Source organism: Arvicanthis niloticus, chromosome 2 (assembly GCF_011762505.2).
Source record: "Arvicanthis niloticus isolate mArvNil1 chromosome 2, mArvNil1.pat.X, whole genome shotgun sequence".
Lineage (NCBI taxonomy): Eukaryota > Metazoa > Chordata > Mammalia > Rodentia > Muridae > Arvicanthis > Arvicanthis niloticus.
Genome location: NC_047659.1, coordinates 107,622,843 through 107,641,982, shown reverse-complemented (window position 1 = coordinate 107,641,982; position 19,140 = coordinate 107,622,843).

Sequence of the window (19,140 nt, the reverse complement as noted above, 5' to 3'; positions counted from 1 at the left end):
GTAAAAGTGCTTAAAGAAGCATATTTAACTTGATTTGAATCATAGTATATTTACCTTTTTATCTGTACACTGTTGTTGTGCCTATGTGAGGGTCTCCGATCCCCTGGAACTAAAGTAACAAACAGTTGTGTGCTGCCAGGTAGGTGATGAGAATTGAACCTGGGTCCTGTTAAAGAGCAACCAGTCCTCTTAACCATTGAGCCATTTCTTTACCTCCTCACCCCAAATACTTTCAACATAAATAAATAAAATATAAGTAAAAGTGCAATGCATTGCATACTTCATCTCTAGAGACCTGCTTTTGAAAGGTCCGAGAACTGCAACTTGTCTTAACTTTTGAGGTTGATTCCTTCTCTATCCTAGCTTCATAACTCATCTTCAATACTTCTGGTTTTATGTAGAGCAACTGTGCTCCCTCAGCTCACACTCAGCTTTGAATCAAAGTGAGTTTAAAAGACATAACATATGCCTGCTTGTCCTGACCAACTGTCTCTTTGTGGAAAGAACTCATTAGTCAAACTATTAATGTTCAGAAATCCTCCAGCTTTGGAAAACTTTCTGGAGAGAGTGGATGATAAAGTGAAAACCTTGATCCTGACATTCAGGGCTCTCCATCACCTAGTCAGTGTCTTCACTCTTATAGTTCTCAATCCAAATTTATGCACACACACTTTCTTTCCTTCCATCTAGTGATCAAAATGCTACATGACTTTCCCCAGCCTCTTCTGTGGGTCCTTCTCCAAGGGAAACAGTCTGACTGTAAAGATCACCATCAATTCACTATGGGAACAGTTGGCATGCTACCATGAATACCCATATACACCCACTGATCTACCTTTCTCTGTTTCTCAATTAGAATACAAAATTCAAAGATAAAAACTATATTATAGACATTATGGAATGCACAAGTCAGTATAGTTGATTGCCAAAAACAAAAGTTGAAGCAATAAAAAAAGGGGGAGGGTTATCTTGGAAAAAGATATTAAGCATTCTGTAGACAAATATTTTATTACAAGGCCTTAATAAATAACTCTTAATAAATAACTCATGGCAGTATGCCATGTTTATAGGTGGGAAGAATTAAAATTACAAAAACATTCAATCTGCCAGTTCAAATATTATTTAAATATAATTCCTATAAAAAAATGTCTGTAGGATTTTTCATAGATGTTAACATCAAGATAAAAAGTCTATATAGAAAAGAAAAGGCCCGGTTATAGCCAAGCCAACTTTTAAAAAAAGAATGAGGATGAGTGGAAAAACTAATTCTACCAAAATATCGACCATTTGTGTGTGTGTTTGATACTGACACACAGTATAGTCTCAGCATAGGAACAAGCAAAGGGCAACGGAACAGAATGGAGACCCCAGGGACAGACTGATTGATGCATGAAAGTGTGACAGGAAAGAAACTGTAGATTATTGGGGAAACAATGGACCAGGAATGAGTGAGGCTGGCAGGACAGCTTGTCACACTGCTGTATGTGCTTTATGTCACATTCAAGAATCTAGTTTAGGTAGCTGAAGAGCCTATCAGCTCTTCTATATTAGAAAATGTTAGAAAAGTTGAAAGGAGATCTCTGCTTATTATTTGAGGATAAGAAAGATTGTTCTGGGCCACAATCAATAATCTCCCAGTTTGGTGGTTAAAGGCACTTGCTGTCAAGCCTGATGACCTTTGTTCAATCCCCAGACCCACATGGTAAGGACTGACTCCCACAAGTTGTCCTCTGGCTTCCAATGCATACCATGGCACATGCGCTGCACTGCTCATCCCACTGCACACACAAATAAATAAATAATTTTAAGAACTGATTTAAAACATTTTAAAATATGTTTCCAGTATTTTGCAAGAATCTGAAACAATAAGACAGAACTGTTCTGTTGGGGCAGAAGGCAGAGTGATGTGCTATCCAGAGAGACCAACTCAACAACAGCCCATGTACTTGAAGTCAAATACATGTGATGACGCACATGGAGAAACTGACCCAGGTAGTAATCCTCCGAGGCCAGTCACACTGCCTGGAAGATGTTACGAAAAATGACTTGAGAGTGACAGTCAGGTCTTTTTTCCAAATGAAAGATGCATATGAGCTCAAGGACTTCAAAGAGAGTCCTGACACTGTATATACTCGTCTCCATGCCCCTAAAACAGGACAGAACACTTAGAATGACAGTGATTCTGATTTTTAAATAGGGAGCAATAGTTGCTGCACCATTTGGTAGCCACTCGGCACCTGCTATCCACATAGATATAGGTTCAGCAAGCCTAATTCCCAAGGACAAAATATGCTAAGACTGGTATTCTACCTTGCTAACTATCATTCTCCTACAATGCAGTTCAGATCAACTTTTAAACTGGGGGAAAGGGTACCCTGCAAACGAAAACATTATCATGTCATCCATTTTAATTGTCTCTCACCTGGGGCACTGATGGGTTTTCAGGAATGAAAAGGGCTCAGATTCTGATAGAAAATGTTCACAGGCTAGGGCATTTCAGGCTCCACTCTTACAGCCAGAGTGGATTAATTATTCTGTCTAGTTTATGCCAAAAAAAGAGGCAAGAACAATCACCAAAGGTAAAGGAGGCAAGGTTTCTAACAAGGAGCCTAGCTTTTGTCTGTTGCTTTTAGTGGCTTCCAAAGTGACCTATTAAACGTATACCCCCAGCCCCCCAATACAGGAAAAGAAACTATAGCTTTGTATTCCCAGCTCATGTATCTTTGCTTGCAATCTTGCATTCAATTTCAGTGTAATATGAAGAGGCCTATTCTTTTACCAAAAGCTCCCTCTTCCCACCGGGCTTGTTTGTTATTTTATGTGTTTCTGCATCATTTGTAGACTTCGCTTTGATCTGCATTCCTCCTGGATGTGGGGTTTCCTTTTCAGCTACCAAAAGGAAAACTGGTTTGTTTGAAAATCTGTTTATTTGGATTTTTTGCTAGCCTAAAGTTCCTATCTTTGTCAGGATGCGCAGAGCTCTGCATCTGCCAGTCTCAGACAGCACTCTCCTTCCCCCAAGGGAAAGGCAAAGTTAGAAAGAATGTGACTTGCCCGCTTGGATTTGGAATATTCTGGGAAAGGAGTTTTAGAGAGTTTTGTTTAAAGCCTAAGATTCTTTACTAGATACCATTCAGCCATAGTGGTTCTTTTAAATATTAGATGAGGAGGGGGAGGAGAAGAAGGAGGAAGAGGAAGAGGAGGAAGAAGAGGAGGAAGAAGAGGAGGAGGAGGAGGAGAAAGAGGAAGAATAGGAGAAGAGTTGCTTTCTCTCTTACTAGATCTTGTAGGAATTCTCTCAGCAAGAATATGTTTAATTGTATGTGTAATCAAGCGCACCTATACCTATCACTAAGAAGCTAAGAACCTGTACCTTCCCCAGAGAAAAGGAAGGAGACAGTATGACATCCTAGCTCTCACTAGGCCAGCATATGGTCATGCTCTAACAGAGGATAAAATAAATCATGTAAAGGTAACTACAACACTGCATCTCCATTTCAAGAATGCTCTTCATTGGAAAGTTAATTCTTGACTTGGAGGTGCACGTAGCATCCAGTTCTGAGTAGTGGGCAATAGCTACAAGAAAGAGACTGAACACACCAGGGACTTGGGGGAGGATGGCTATAGCTGCATGTGGTACATACAGGGCATCATTCACTGGATACATCTAGAAGCATCTGGCTGGCAGCAGATAGCCTTTTATGTATTTCTGTAGGGGCAGTGGACTAGTTGTTGAATACAGTCCTGGTTTCTTTAAACCAACATCATGGCACACTGAGTATCTATAAGTATTGTTGGCTCTGAACCAACACTTCTTCCTAGGAACAGTTCTTCTTAGAAAAACCAAAGCTGGCTATAGACAAAACATAGGGAGGAAATGAAAGGCTCTCTGAATAGGGAAGACAGGAGACAAGCTCCCACATCCTCCATACGCCTCTGTGACAGGGAAACAGGAAGTGTCCCCCAAGGACCTTACCAGACAGTCAACCTCATGGGGCAGCCATGGCCAGGACCCTCTCTTTGGAGACTAAGACAGAAGGATTCAATCTGGGAATCCAAACAAACTAAAGAAAACAATAGGCAGGACCAGGAAGGAATGGGAATTATTTGTCTGTTTTTAATAGACTCCTGCCTTGAAATTGCAGCTTTGCGCTAGGGGAAAAAAAAAATCACAGTTTTCTTTAAAGTTACACATGAACAATTTCTGGCTTCAAAAGACAGAGATCAAAATAAACTCCAGCTGTTGCCTAAGAATCACGCATCTGTGGGACAGTAGAACCCAATGTAGATACTGCATGGCTGCTGGGTTCCCAGCACAGGGCTGGTGAGGTAAGAGCTATGGGCACTAGAAGCTTCTCAGTGGTCGAGGAGTTGCCAATCCCAAATAGGAGTTAAGATGCTCTTGCTTATACTCCACACGGCCATCCACAAACATAGCCTCCAGTCATCAAGAAGCAGCAACCTAGCCTTATCACCCTCCCTTGGTAACCAAACCCTAAACACGCATTAGCAGGACATAGAAAGGACAGTGGTAAAAATGGCTTCGTTGGATCAGATCATTCAGATGACAGGCCGCTCCTTATAAAGACATCTTTACATGTTTCAAATTCTATTTTGGGGGCTGATAAAGAAGTTGGGGTGAGACCCTAACTAAATCAAACAGAATTTTATCTCAGAAGATGGAGATGAAGTAAAGGGACCCCTTGCTGGAAATGTCTTAAGACTGGAACTTCAAAGGACATGATTGTCAAGAACGTCAGTAGGAAGTGTCCCCCAGGTGCAAAACAACAGGAAAAAAAAAAAAAAAAAAAAAAAAAAAAAAAAAAAGGAAAGCAAAAACATCACTGTAATATAGACTTTACATGTTCAAAGTCTTAATGCTATACCTGGCCCTTCATATGCCTCTTACAGTTTCAACTCTCATGTGCGCAGGTAAGACGTTAAGAAGCAGTGGCTGGGGCTGAAGAGGTGGCTCAGCGGCTAAGAGCACTGACTGCTCTTCCAGAGGTCCTGAGTTCAATTCCCAGCAACCACATGGTGGCTCACAACCATTTGTAATGGGATCTAATGCCCTCTTCTGGTGTGTCTGAAGATAGCTGCAGTGTATTCACATACATGAAATAAATAAATCGAAGAAGAGGAAGAGGAAGAGGAAGAGGAAGAGGAAGGAGCAGCAGCAGCTACATCTTAGACTAGAATCCCCACTAACATCAGCTGGAGAGTTCATTAAAGTTTAATCCTATCCCCTAGAAGATAAACCGCAATCCACATTCAAGAATCCAGGATTGAAGGAGATAATAGGAATGGGGTAAGGGGTGGCATACAACCATGCTAGGACTCTTCAGTGCATGGATCTCTCAGCAGCAGTGGCAGCAGCAGTGGAGGCAGTAATGATACCTGGAAAGACTTTTTGCCTAGCAAATTCCCTGGCCATACCTAAGATTTACTCTCTTAAGTCTAAGATTTAAGACTCTTTAAGAGAGACACCAATCTGTGTACCAACTTCTCAAGGTGATTCCTACTTAAGTCAGACAAGCGCAAAGCTAGAAGGATTTTATGGAACTACCTAGCACAGTGACCCTCAGGGGTCACATATCAGATATTCTGAATCTCAGATGTTTACATTATGATTTGTAAAAGTAGCAAAATTACAGTTAGGAAGTAACAACAAGATAATTTTGTGTCTGGTGGGTCACCACAACGTGAGGAACTGTATCTGAGGGTTGTGGCATTAAGAAGGTTGAGAAGCACTGATCCAACAGCTCTCTGAGAGGCCAGCACTGAAAAGACTTTGTATATCACAGTAAGAGCACTTGAAGGAGTGCAGGTTAAGGAGACTGGGTATCTTGGTCCTCAGAATGAAATGAGGAGGTTAGTAACTGCCACCTGTGCCTCGGTCTGGAGACATAAAGCCGGCAAGGATGCATGCCCTTTGATCACTGGAAAAACAATGGACTCTTCCTGCCACCCTTCTCATTTTTCCTGTGGCAATGAGAAGAAAGAATGGGTTCCAGGGCCTAAGTTCAAGGGCCTAAAGCAAGATCCAAGTAAGCCCAGGCTCTCCACCAGCTTCCTTATTGGAGAAAATCTCATGACTTTAGCTGCCTACTCATTAGAATGGACAAACATACACACCTGGTATATTTCTTTCTCCTCACTCAGCTCACTTTGACTTACCAGGTGCACTCAGTCAAACCCAGAAATCAATTCTTCATTGCTAAACCTGACCTCACTCTCCTTCCCTCCCCTGTAGAAGCAAGTCTGTTACCAGTGTCCTAGATACTTCCATTTTGACTCTGAATTAACCCAAAGATCTTTTCATAGGACAATTATTGTATGCATAAAACATACTGCCCGAGCCCCTGATTACATTGTCTCCTTCTCTTAATGTATGTATTCCATCTACTCAGACTCCTTCCTCCATCAGAGCTCAAACGCACCAATCATGGGATTATAACAGTTGGTTTTGGCTTATTTTCTTGGGTATTTTCTTGGTTTCTTCATATGTGTTCTCGGAGATTAAAGGAGAACATTAGGTGCCCGCTTTATCATTCTCCACTGTAGTACTTTGAGGCAGGGTCTGTTACTAAACCCAGAGGTAGGCTGGCAGATGTCAAGCCCCATGGATTCTCATATCTCTAGGCCCCACAGCACTGGGGTTATGGGCACATCCAGCTACACTCAGCTTTCTGACATAGGTGTTGGGATCTGACCATAGGTCCTAAAGCTTTAGAGGTAAGCATACTGAACTCCCATTAGCTTCTGTTCTGCTCATTGAAAGTAAAAATCACCTGTTCTCTTTCCTTTATTAATCAATCCCATCCTACACATGCAAGAATCGAGTTGGCATTTTCTTAGTTCCTAGCTCAATAAAATTCCACATCCCAGTGTCCTAAAGCTTCTTTCATCCTACACTGCTGAGTAAGACATACTTGTGAGGGTCCCTCATGGAAGAGAAGGTGCTGGTGATATTATTCATCTTCTCAATGGTTTTGTGCAGCTGAGTGCCAGAAATTTGCACTGTGGTTACATGTTGAAGGTTATGCTACATCCTCAGTGCTCAGGCTATAACCTGGACCAATTAAATCATGATCTCTTGGGTGGGGCTGAGACATCAGCAATTTTTAGGCTTCCCCAAGTGACTTCTTGTGTAGCTAAAGTTGTCTATGTTGACCACAGATTTAATGTTCCCGCTACAATTCTGATTTTTTAAAATAGACACTATGATTACAAAGCCCTCTGCATGGTGTTTACATTTGGTTTTCACCAGGTTGCCTCCTGGGTCATCTTACATTGAGTAGAAGTTTAATAGGTATTACCCACCCAGGGATTAAGATTTTTCGTGGGGTTCATATAATAGTCTTCCTTATAAGAAAGTCACCCTTAATTAGCCACCTGAGACTACTTATTCTTTGAATACTGCTTGGATCCTAAAACAACCCAAAAAGAAATTTATTTTGTGTTTAAAATTTCCTATGGTGTTTTGTTTTGCTGAAATTGTAGGAACTAGGGTAGTTTTATAGGGAATGCCCTTCTAGCCTACAAAGATGGGGCAGGAGAGTCTAAGAGACTGTTGCTAGTGACATATATGAGTGATTCTGGAATATAAAGGATGTATTTGTTGCTCATGGTATCATATATACATATTTCCAAAAGTTAAAGAATGCAGCTGGAGACCAGCATAGCAGTGAGATACTTTGTATTCACAATCCCACTACTCTAGAGGATGGGAGTTCTCCAATTTGAAGCCAATCTGGGTTATATAGTGTGTTTGAGGTTAACCTGAACTATACAACCAGACCCTTAAAAAAAAAAAAAAAAAAAAAAAAAAAAAAAAAAAAAAAAAAAAAAAAAAACACCACTAAAATTAAAAGCCAAAAAGAACTCAGTTGCTCAGCTATAAGATCTTACAGATCCCAGTGACAGAAAATTTGAAAGCTATCCTCAAACCAACTCTAGTTTACCTCTGCTGGCCATCTTTTCAGAAAGGAATGCAGAGTAAAAGAAAATCCCAAGTGTCACTTTTCTCAGAAAACTTTAGTGTTGCCCAGCAGGGCCAGGACTAGCAACTTTTAGATTAGGAAATGATCAGTGTCTTGAATAAAGTATCAAGTCCTGTAACATTTCTCATCTCCTTTCTGTAATACAGGAATCGAGCCCAGACTTACATTGTCAGACTGCATTTCAGAAAGAGAGAGAGCTAGGGGGAGGGGGAGGGGCAGGGGATGGGGATGGGGAGGGGGAGGGGCAGGGGATGGGGGAGGGGGAGGGGGAGGGGGAGGGGGAGGGGGAGGAAGGGGGCACAGGAGCACAAGAGGACTTTCATCAGGATTAGATTATATGAATAGCTTTCAGGGTTGACACGGAGGCAGAGCTGGGACCGAGGAGCTGGAACTGCAGCTTCCCCATGAAGGATAAAAGAATAAAATTGCTAGAGCCTCGTAAGTGGTCTGTATACTGAGGATTGATCTCAGAACACTTCAATTGGCTCTTCAGGTGAGGGGAGCTTCTCTTGAAGTCACATTATCCGGCTACAAGTCCTAGACTGGAAGGGAGATATCTGAGGACTCTATACTTAGAGGGAGAGAGGTAGACTCAACACCAGGGGCAAGAAAGAGCCCATGAAGACTTCAACAGGTAGGGCTGGGTGAGATCTAGGGAAAGAAGTCCAGCCTTTCCAGCTTCCCCTAACTTCTGACCTGGACAGTCTCTGGGTGGGTCTTGTTCATGATAGCTCCCCACTATGGACCCTAAAGTGAAATGGGCCCAGGAGCTAGAGGTCAGTAGAGCTCAGACTTATTACCTATATGTTGCTAGGATGAATGCAAAATTGTGTCCCCATTAGGAAACCACTTTTTCCATTTTTTTTTTTAAAACACCAAATAATCCTACTCCTTGATACTTATGTAAGACAAATAAAAATGTGGGTTGAAACAAAAATCTGTGCTCAAGTGTTTCTAGCAGCTGTATTCATAAGAAATAAAGGATACAATGCAAAGATTTCTCAGTTGGAGATGGGGAAACTGTGACATTAGTGCGCCATTCAGAAACTTAAGATGATAGAACTTACTAATGCGAAAACATATGTGTGTACATTGTGCTGGGTCAAAAAGATGGACACAAAAGGGCATCAGTTGTGTGGTTCCATTCATGGGAAAGGTGGAGCTGCCCAATCTAGGGGGATTGGAACTGTTGCCTAGGAGCACCAGGAGGAAACTGAGCATGATGGGAATACTCTGTATCTAGGCTGCATTTGTCAAGGCTCACAGAACAGTAAAATGGATTTCAGATTGGCCTGGTGGCAACAAACCATAATTCTAGCTACTTGAGAGGCTGAGGCAGACGGATCTCAAGTTCAAGGCCTACGTGGATTACAGAGTGAATTCTTGGGTAGCCTGGGCAATTTAATGAGACCCTGTCATAAAAAGTAAAAAGAAGGAGCTAGAGAGCTGGATCCAGGGTAAAGATGAGGCCTACTCCCAGTGCTCATGTCGGGTGGCTACAAGCACCTCTAACTCCATCTCCTACCCTCTTTTGTACTCTAAGGGCACCTGCCTGCATATATGCCTCACACACAGGTGCACAAGCACACATACACGCACACACACACATTTTAAAGTTAAATAAATTTTAATAAAACATTTTTAAAGGCCGGGCAGTGGTGGCGCACGCCTTTAATCCCAGCACTTGGGAGGCAGAGGCAAGTGGATTTCTGAGTTCGAGGCCAGCCTGGTCTACAGAGTGAGTTCCAGGACAGCCAGGGCTACACAGAGAAACCCTGTCACGAAAAACCAAACCAAACCAACAAACAAACAACAAAAAAAAAACCCACAATTTTAAAGGGCTTAGAATGTATGTAGCTCAGTGGCAAAACACTTGCTTATAGCATACATGAGGCTCTAGGTTCATCCAGCCACTCAGTACAGGAGAAATAACTACAATGGAAAGATTTTTAAGTGTGTTTGTTTGCCTGTTTGGCTGATTTTTGAGAGAAAGTCTCACTATGTATCCCTAGCTGGACTGGAACTTTCATTATACTAAGATGGCTTCTAACACACATAGATCCACATGGATCTGCCTCCCATGCATTGAGTCTAAGGGCTTGAACCACCAGCCCCACCTCAGTGGGAAAAACATTAACATGTAAAATTAGAAAATAGATCAGCAACAGGATCGAGATTAGAAAAGTTATGAAAAAGAGTTTTCAGGTGCATGTTTCTGAAGTGAACAGGGCTCACCCCTGCTTCCCTATTTCCATGGAGACCATGGTAGAGCACAAGCAGGGATTTCTCACTCTGATCGTCTCATCTCCTTGCAGATTATATAGCATTGGACCACCTCAATGTACTCACTCTTTTAATACAGAATCCCCTTCTGTTCCTTCTTGAAATGCCTCACCAGAAAAAAAAAAAAAGAAAGAAAGAAAGAAAGAAAAGCAAATTATCTCGTGTGTGTGACCTGATTAAAGTACTATGTACACAGGACCACTGCTTCCTGCCAGTGGACATCCCAGGGTCTGCACTGGTGCTAATGGGATTGAGAACATCACTTTTGCAAGTATAGTCTGAGACCTCCAGCAGCAATAGCACCAAGGAGTATAGGCTTAGATTTTGCAAAACCTACTTTAGTAAGGGTTCTTAAATACTTCCATCTCCCTTTTAGCCCACCTACCAAAGGTAGGAGAGAAAGATGGTTAATAGGATGAGGGAGATGGGGACCTATCTAGAAGTAGTTCTTGGGGGCAATTCCAATCTTTGTTGTCAGCTTATAGACAGCCCAGTCCAAAATGTCAAACACGAATTAGTAGCAGCAGTCCAGTCCAATCAGCAAACACTAGACAGAATCAGTTATTGAGGACCACACTGCCCCACACTTTGGGGCTACTATGTTGCTGTCCACACTGCCCCACGCTTTGGGGCTAAGTGCTCTGGTCAAGAGAGAGAGTGGGGATGGAGGGGCAAGAGATTCGAAGAATAGAGACAAGCCAGAGGATCTGTAGTCAAGTCTCCTTTACTGTCTCCCACAGACTATATTCACACCTCCTACTGACCACCACACACACACCTACTACTACTACACCACACACTTACAAGGAAATTCTGGGTATTTATAAGCACAAGCAGGGGAACACAGGTGAAAACATTTTACCACGCGCACCATGCGGCTGGGGTCACTAAACAGCAAAACAAGCTATGTGGGATAAACAATATATTTATCAGAGTGTGCTTCAGCTGTTGTAGGCTTTTGAAAAACAAGTCTCTCATCAGGGTATATGGCTCAAGATGGCTGCAAAGTTGATAGCTGCTTTCTAGCCACTTTCTGATTAAAGTTGGCTCCCCAAAATCAGTAGCATCAGCTCAATCCAGAAGAAATCACAAGGCTTTCCAAATCAAGTCCACAGAAGTAGCAAGAAGCAGCTGAATACTACAAGAAGTTCTTTGGTTCATTTCTCTCTATGAAATCACCAACAAAGATCAGCAAAGATCAGTGAAGCATTGCAAGGAGAACCAATGCAAAAGTGTGATTCACTGTCTGTTGGGTTCTACTTACACTCTTTCCAAACATCAGTCATCCTATCCATTGTCTGCTTCAGCAAAACATCCTCTCATACAATACTTTCCGGAAAAACATCACATGATACAACCCAACTGAGTCTCCAAAGAAACCAGATATTTCCACTTCAGAGGATCTTATGAGAAATGCAGAATCTAGTGGGATGTCCACTGGCAGGAAGCAGTGGTCCTATGTACATAGTACTTTAATCAGGTCACACACATGAGATAATTTGCCTTTCGTTTTTTTTTTTTTTTTTTTTTTTTCTTGTAAACCTCAGTTTTTCATCTGTAAATTGGGAATAGTTGAGACATTTTTATAGTGTCGCTGTGGGGTTACCTTAAACACAACACCATTATACTTCACAAATGACTCAGGACACATCCCCTCCAATCCCCACCCCTACCCTGTCTTACTCCATTCCTCAGTGAGTCCAGTCAATTTAAAACTGGTTGGGAGAACACTGAAGTCAAACCCCCAGTCAAGTGAGACATTTGAAGCAAGGAAATGGTCTGAGATGTACATAGCCAGGGGGAGAAGCAAACTGTATTGGTAATTGTGTACTTCAGAGATACACTTGGTTGGTAACTCTCAAAGTTCAGTCTTTACAATGGGACCTTGTTAGCAATTAAGTTCTAGGATACAATCTTTGTATCCTAGTGTTCTAGGATACTAACTAGACATTCTGTAGTTAAGTTTAATAAGCACAAGGCTTCCTAGTGATGCTGCTACATGCTAGTAGGGCATTGTCAATAATTGCAAAGCCCTGCATTTTTTGCTTTTATTTAAGGTCGTTCATAAAAAGCAATACTTAGAAATTGAGATTTACTCAACTCCTAAGCCAGTCTTTCTGCTTCTAGGTTGTTGGTTTTAAATGTCAATATTAAAACACAATGGTGTGTGAAAACATGTCTACTTTTGTTATGATGTATATTGCCAACCATCTACAAGACATTCATTCAACAGCTGGTAATAGTGTTTCTGTTATATGTCAGGCACTGGTCCAGACTACACTAATAGAATAAAACCCTCTTAAGTGAGGCAATCATCACTTGTAATTGGTTATTTAATCAAAAACACTGGTTAAAAATGGAATCATGAAAGATGATACACAAATACTTGACTTCAACAGAAAACATGCAAATTGATATTTATCTACCCGTTTTTTTTTTTTATTTTCATAGGTAGGGTTGCACACAAACACATACATGACACATTGTTTTTTGTTTGTTTGTTTTATGCTTTTTTGTTTTAGTCTTTATTTCTTAAATCACTATGAAAGTTAAAACACATAGAAAGCAGTCAAGCAGACTCTGATCGCTACACTTAAGACATTTCAATTCCGTTAAAGTTGTCTTGGTCATGTTTATTCAACAAGAATCTACTTTTAGCTACTCATATTTATTTTTATCAAGTTATATTTGATTTAATATGCATGGAAGCAATAGATTTCTTTTGGCACACTTATTCCATCAGTTTATGTAACATTGCCCAGAATGAAGTAATTACAATAACAAGTAAATGTTGGGAACCCACCCAACTGATGACTGGAAAGCCGAACATCCCACCCCCTCTTCATAACTGAATTGCACAAGAACATGAGAACTTAAGTCTATTGACTGCAAGAGTTCTCCATGCTATGGGGAACACACAGCATCTATTACAGGAAGGACAGAGAGCTTTGGTCAATTGTGTGTTATGGTTAAAAGGATTGTTTCAGGAGGGCATGAAAATAACTAAGATACACTGAGCAGAGCAAGTCTATAGCAATGCCACTCTTTAACTCTTATTTCAGCTTGCTGACTCACGCCGAGGCTATTCAGTCTGCTTACCCTAGGCTGTATGTAACTCTCAGAAGCTTACTAGTGACAGTGATCTTTCATTGAATGGTTAGGAGCTGACACTTTGCAGCTCTGCTTGGTTTTGTTTTTTATTTCACACACAGAGGAAGGATCTGTTGCCACAATAATGCTACCCAACAAACCAGTTCTCAGCTTAACTTTAAAGGACCAGTTGTTAATTCTCACAAGACTACGGATTCTCTGGAAGATTCTGCTGACCGAGATCCATTCAGCTGACCTCAGCTGGGCTTGTTCATTTGTCTGCAGTTATCTGTGGTTTGAGAGAGAGAGAGAGAGGCTGGTCATAGATGATCTTTCTGTAGAAAGGACAGTACAATCAACCTAACTCTGAATGTCTGTGCTCAATATATGTTAGATCAATGCTTCTTAAAGATTAATTAATGTGCATACAAATCCCACAAGGATCTTATGTAATTGCACATTCTGATTCAGACAGTTCTGAAGCAAAAACCTGACACTCCCAAGAGTCTGGGTTTTTGGTTTTTGGGTGTTTGTTTGTTTTCAGACAGGGATAGGAACTCATTAGGTAGCCAGGGCTAGCCTTGAACTCTTGATCCTTTCTTTAGCCCCACAAGGCAGGAATAAGACAGATGCCAGAGCATGCCCCTACTGTTGGTTCTGAGACTGCATCCTGAGGAGCAAGGGTAGAGTGTGACAAAGCTTACTGCTAGAGAGACACTCTTTGTGTGTAGACCTGATTCCTAGGAAACTCCCCAGCACAACCTCCCAGCCATGACAAAGTGCCTGGTCCAGAGAAACCTCTGTTTGATTACCTATGGTGACAAGGACTTGCTGTAGCCAAGGAAACCTGGCTGGTTATAGAAACCAATTTTGTCTTTCGATTGAGTTCAAAGTCAAATTTCAGGCAGCCTTCATCCACTGAGCCCAATATGCCATTTGTGGTGTTTCAAGTCATCTCCTTCGTACTCATTAGCCTTTCCAAAAGGCTAGGCCTCCCTTCTCTTCTATTTGGATTCTCTCCTAAATCTATCAGCTGTTCTATTTAAAGGTCTTTATATTAGGACCTTTGTTGCCCTTTTTGAGGGATGGCCCAGTCAGTCAGTATTACATTTAGACATAACATCTTCTATATACCCCCAAAGAATTAAAAATAGGGTCATAAAGAGATATTTGTATACCCAAGAAAACAGCATTATTCAAAACAGCCAAATGATAGATGATGCAACTCAATTTTTCCTCCCAAGTAAATACATTAAAAAAAAAAACATAATTCAAACACACAATGACATCAGCATTAAATTATAGAGAACAGGGGCTGGAGAGATGGCTCAATAAGCAAAGTATAAGCATATAGACCTGAATTCAGATCCTTAGCACCCACATAAGACCTGAATATGGTGATACAGTCCTGTAATATTGGTGCTGTGTGGAAGACAGGAGAAACCCTGACATCACTGGGTAGTCAATCTTGTTAAATCACAAGTCCATGGTTCAGTAAGAGATACTCTGTGTCAAAAGTAAAATAGAAGATAGCTCAAGGCACCCAATATCAACTATAGCCTTTAAATGTGTATACATGGGGGCATGTACCTGTAAACACAAACTCTCACTCTCTCTCTTGCTCTCGCTCTCTCTCTCTTCCTCTCTACCTCCTTCTCTTCTTTAAAAATGGAGACGAATTTGCTTTATTTCGCTGTAAGCACCAGAGATGGAGCACATGACCTCGTGTATTCTAGGCAGCCACTCTACGATGAGCTACACCCCAACAGAGGAGGAGAATTCTAACACACGCTGCAATGTGCATGGACTTTGAGGACATTTGCAACTTGAAATAGGACAGCCACACAAAGATAAACACTGTATCCAGCCACTTCATATGAAGTACCTAGAGACAGAGAGTTAAATGGTTGTTGCACACTGCCCAGGGGAAGAGGAAAGAAGAAAGGGAGTTATTTAATGGATTGACTTTCAGTTTTGCAAGATGGAAAGGTTCTAGAGATTATTGCACAACATCAATGCAGTAAACACCATTGAACTTAAAAATAGTTCAGTACGGCAAACTTGGTTATGAGTGCTTTACTATAGTTTAAAAACAAAATACAGCAGAGATTTTTAAAATACAAAATACAGAATTTTAAAATACAAAATACAGAAGAGAGCCTTCCAGCAATATTAAAAGGCTAGTGAAAAATATTCAGGGACTATGGGTATTTCTTGCTTAATGGCCAACTCCCTATACTTTTAGTACTGCAGCTCAGATCAAGGGAAAATTGCACTATTAAGGCATGTTACATGTGTGGTCTAGTAAAAAGCCCCTAAGTACCGGTTCACAGAAATTTCTGCCAAACTATCATGAAATAGTATAGTTGATATCTTTAGTTTTTTGCTGGCTTTAAGAGCAGTATTAGTACCTCAGAGTGTAAAATAGTAATCTTTTGGAAATCAAAATTCCTTTTTCATTGTCATTTAAACTTTTCTATGCCTTAACTTTACTTCCAAAAGTAAAGGGAATTTTTTTGTCATTGTCCTGAAATAATTTCTGAATGATGCTTATAGAAGTCTATGTATTGGCAAAGCTTATATTATGGCTAGCACAAAGGATCCAGACATTTACACTGGGTCAGTATTCCTATGCTCACTAATATTTATTTAATCATCCTTAAGCACACTTGTTATAAAACAATCATAAAAATGATTTACCTTCCAAATGAAGAAAAATTAAACATAAGTGTTACAATCATCCAATTTTGATATTTTTAATAACCTTTAAATTGGAGCCCATGATCAGTAAAGAAACCACTGGCTTGAGAACTGAAGTGTCAAACACAGACACAGAGTTGTAATTTATTGAGAAACATTAACCCAAACATGAAACACTGTGACCACTGGCAGGTGTAATCATTTTTCTTTGACACTCAAATTTACATGTTTTGGAAATTTTCCCAGATAACTCAATATATTCAAGTCTCTTGTTCTCAGGTTCCAACAATTTCTCTCCCTCCCTAAATCCCCTTAGATGCAGAGGAAGATTTCATTCTGTATTTGTTTGGGAAAACTGCCTGCAAGTGGGATGAGAACACACTCCCAGTGTGCACTGGGCTATGGGAGTACTCAAACGATACCTGCTTCTGGGAGTGTGATTTTGAGTGCCTTTTAGGAGATGCAAGGTTTGTAAGAACATTTAAATTGGTCAGTTGCACAAATGGCTTAGTTTGGGTTATAAAAGGAAAGCACCAAAAAATTTCAACGAACCAAGTTATCAATTCATGCATGTGCCACCCACAGGACAGGCAATTCCTTACATCAGCACCACAAGAAGAAGGGTCAGTGAATAGTCCTAGATGTTTTGTGAACATACAACTTGACAGCAACTTATACTCAGGAGATTTTCCTCTCAAAGACTCAATTCTAAGAAATGGTACATCTTATAAGCACACTCCCGGCCCCCGGTACACACATAGCTCCAAAAGTGGTAAGATATCACTAAGAACATTAGGTCCTAAGGAGTAAAGTGGAGATATCAGTTCCACAGTGCTGTAAGTTTTGCAACTTAAGTTTAGAGTGATTTTGTGTGATTGGTTTGCTAAAGGAGATGTGGAAACATAACTCTGTTCACCTTTGATGACGAGTGTGAGGCACGACTTGGCTAGGGCAGGAAAAACTATAGTGAGATGAGCTCAAGGCCAAACCAAACCAATGCTTAAAATAGCCTCATACCAAATTAGGTTTTGATAAAGCAAGGGACTTACAGTTTTGGTTTCCAAAAGAAAGTTAACTCAGAATTTTTTTTTGTGTATGTAAAACGAGTCTTTGGAAAAATATTTGTGTGTTTAATTTATGCCGCAGTGGATAAACTCATGGCTGATTTATGATTGCTGTAGGAACTACTCCTTTGACCTGACTTTTAATATCTCAGGTGTAGGCCATCCTCAGGTGGTAGGGGTTTTTCTAGGCACACTTTCTTGTAATGAGGAAAAATGAGAAGAATCCAGGAGGACGGCCATATATTCAGAAATCGTGCTTTCCTGGAGAGCTGACTGAGCAGAATAACTCGGAGCCTTGACCAAGTGTCTGAAGCCGTAACGCATTATGAGACAAGAGGATTTGCAGGACATGTACAATCCTTTGTCTGCTGCAAAGAGACAGAAAGATATTACAGCCGTAGAATAGGACTTTAAAATCTGCATTAACTTTTCTACAAACAAGCATAAGAGAGAAGTTAAGGAAATGGTTCAGCAGTTAAGAGCACTTGGTGCTCTTTTAGAGAGCCTGTGTTCTGTCCCCAGCATCCACAGTGTGGCTCTCAGCCATCCGTAACTTCAGTTCCAGGATATGTGATGCCATTTTATGACCTCTTCTGGCCCTGGCAATGTATGCGGTGCTCATACACACATGCAGGCTAAACAGACATGTATGTAAAACTATTAAAGATTTAAAAGCTGGGACAAATGGTTGAGGTGCCTATTTAACATATCAAATTGGACCTGGCCACCAGGTTCTCCCAGCATTTCTCAGTCCCTACATGTTACAAGGTATACTTGTAAGAGGTATGGTTGTTATAGGGGTCGGGATATTCTGCTCTGCCCTCTGTTATGAAGTCTCCAGCCCAGGGCCTGGGCTGCCCCTCCCCCAGAGGCTCTTCCCTATATAATGCAGAAATTTTGGTCACCAGCTCTTTTTGTACCTTTACCCTGTTAGTGCTGCACCTGGCTCCCCTCTCTCCCCTCTCCTTTCCCCTCTTCCCTTTCCTCACATGGCTCAGGGTTATGACACTCTCCCAGTTGTGTCTGCCTCTGGATATGCTCTTTTTTTCATCTATAACTTTCTCCCCCACCATGCCTAGGAACAGTCATGTCCTTTTTCCTTCTTTTTCATTCAAAAACATAATCTAACAAAATAAGATAAACGAAGATTTTAAAGGGTGCATTACATATGTCTATAACTTGACTTTTTTGGTGCAATGAATAATTAGAAGGACTTGGAATAGGGAAAAGATCTGTGTGTTTCAACAACTATCTCCATCTACATCACCTCTGATCCTTGAACAGGTACACTGTGCTTTACCCCGCTGAAGTCCACTACCTGGGTGGTTTCTGCCATGTTCTTGGAACACTGGATAATATAAGGCATATCAATAACTATTTCCTCACTATTTTATGATTAACATGTCAAACAGAAACCTAGAGGAATATTAAGTGAACAAGTCTATTCAATAGATGCATGGATCTCCTTCTCCCATCACCTCTCTTTTTGTTCTTCGGCCAATATATAGACCATACTGGTCTTGAACTTAGAGTGATCCTCCGGCCTCCTGAGTGCTAGACTTTAACACCTTACTACTTTCTTTAGGCAGTTTATCTAACCTTCCAGCCAGTCTCTACCTTTAAAGCATTTTGAAGTTTCATTGTAGGTCCATATCATTTCAAATACCCCTTAATGTTCTTTTTACTGATATAAGCAGCTGCTGTGTGTGTGTCTTTACAAAACAAACAAAATGACTGGCACTGTTTTCAAATGTGCGTGTTAATGAGAGTATACACCTGTGTAGCCCAACCCCCGAATAAGACTCAGATACTTGACTGATGCTCAGAAGAGCATCAAGCACATCAAATCACCAACCACATACCACCCTAACCAGACTTTGTTTTCCACCAGAGACTGGTTTTTCCTGTTCTAGATCTTTGTATAAAGGAACTTATACGTGTTGCATTCTGGGTGCCTGGCTTATTACCTTCACGTGATATTCTTTAGACCAGACCCGATG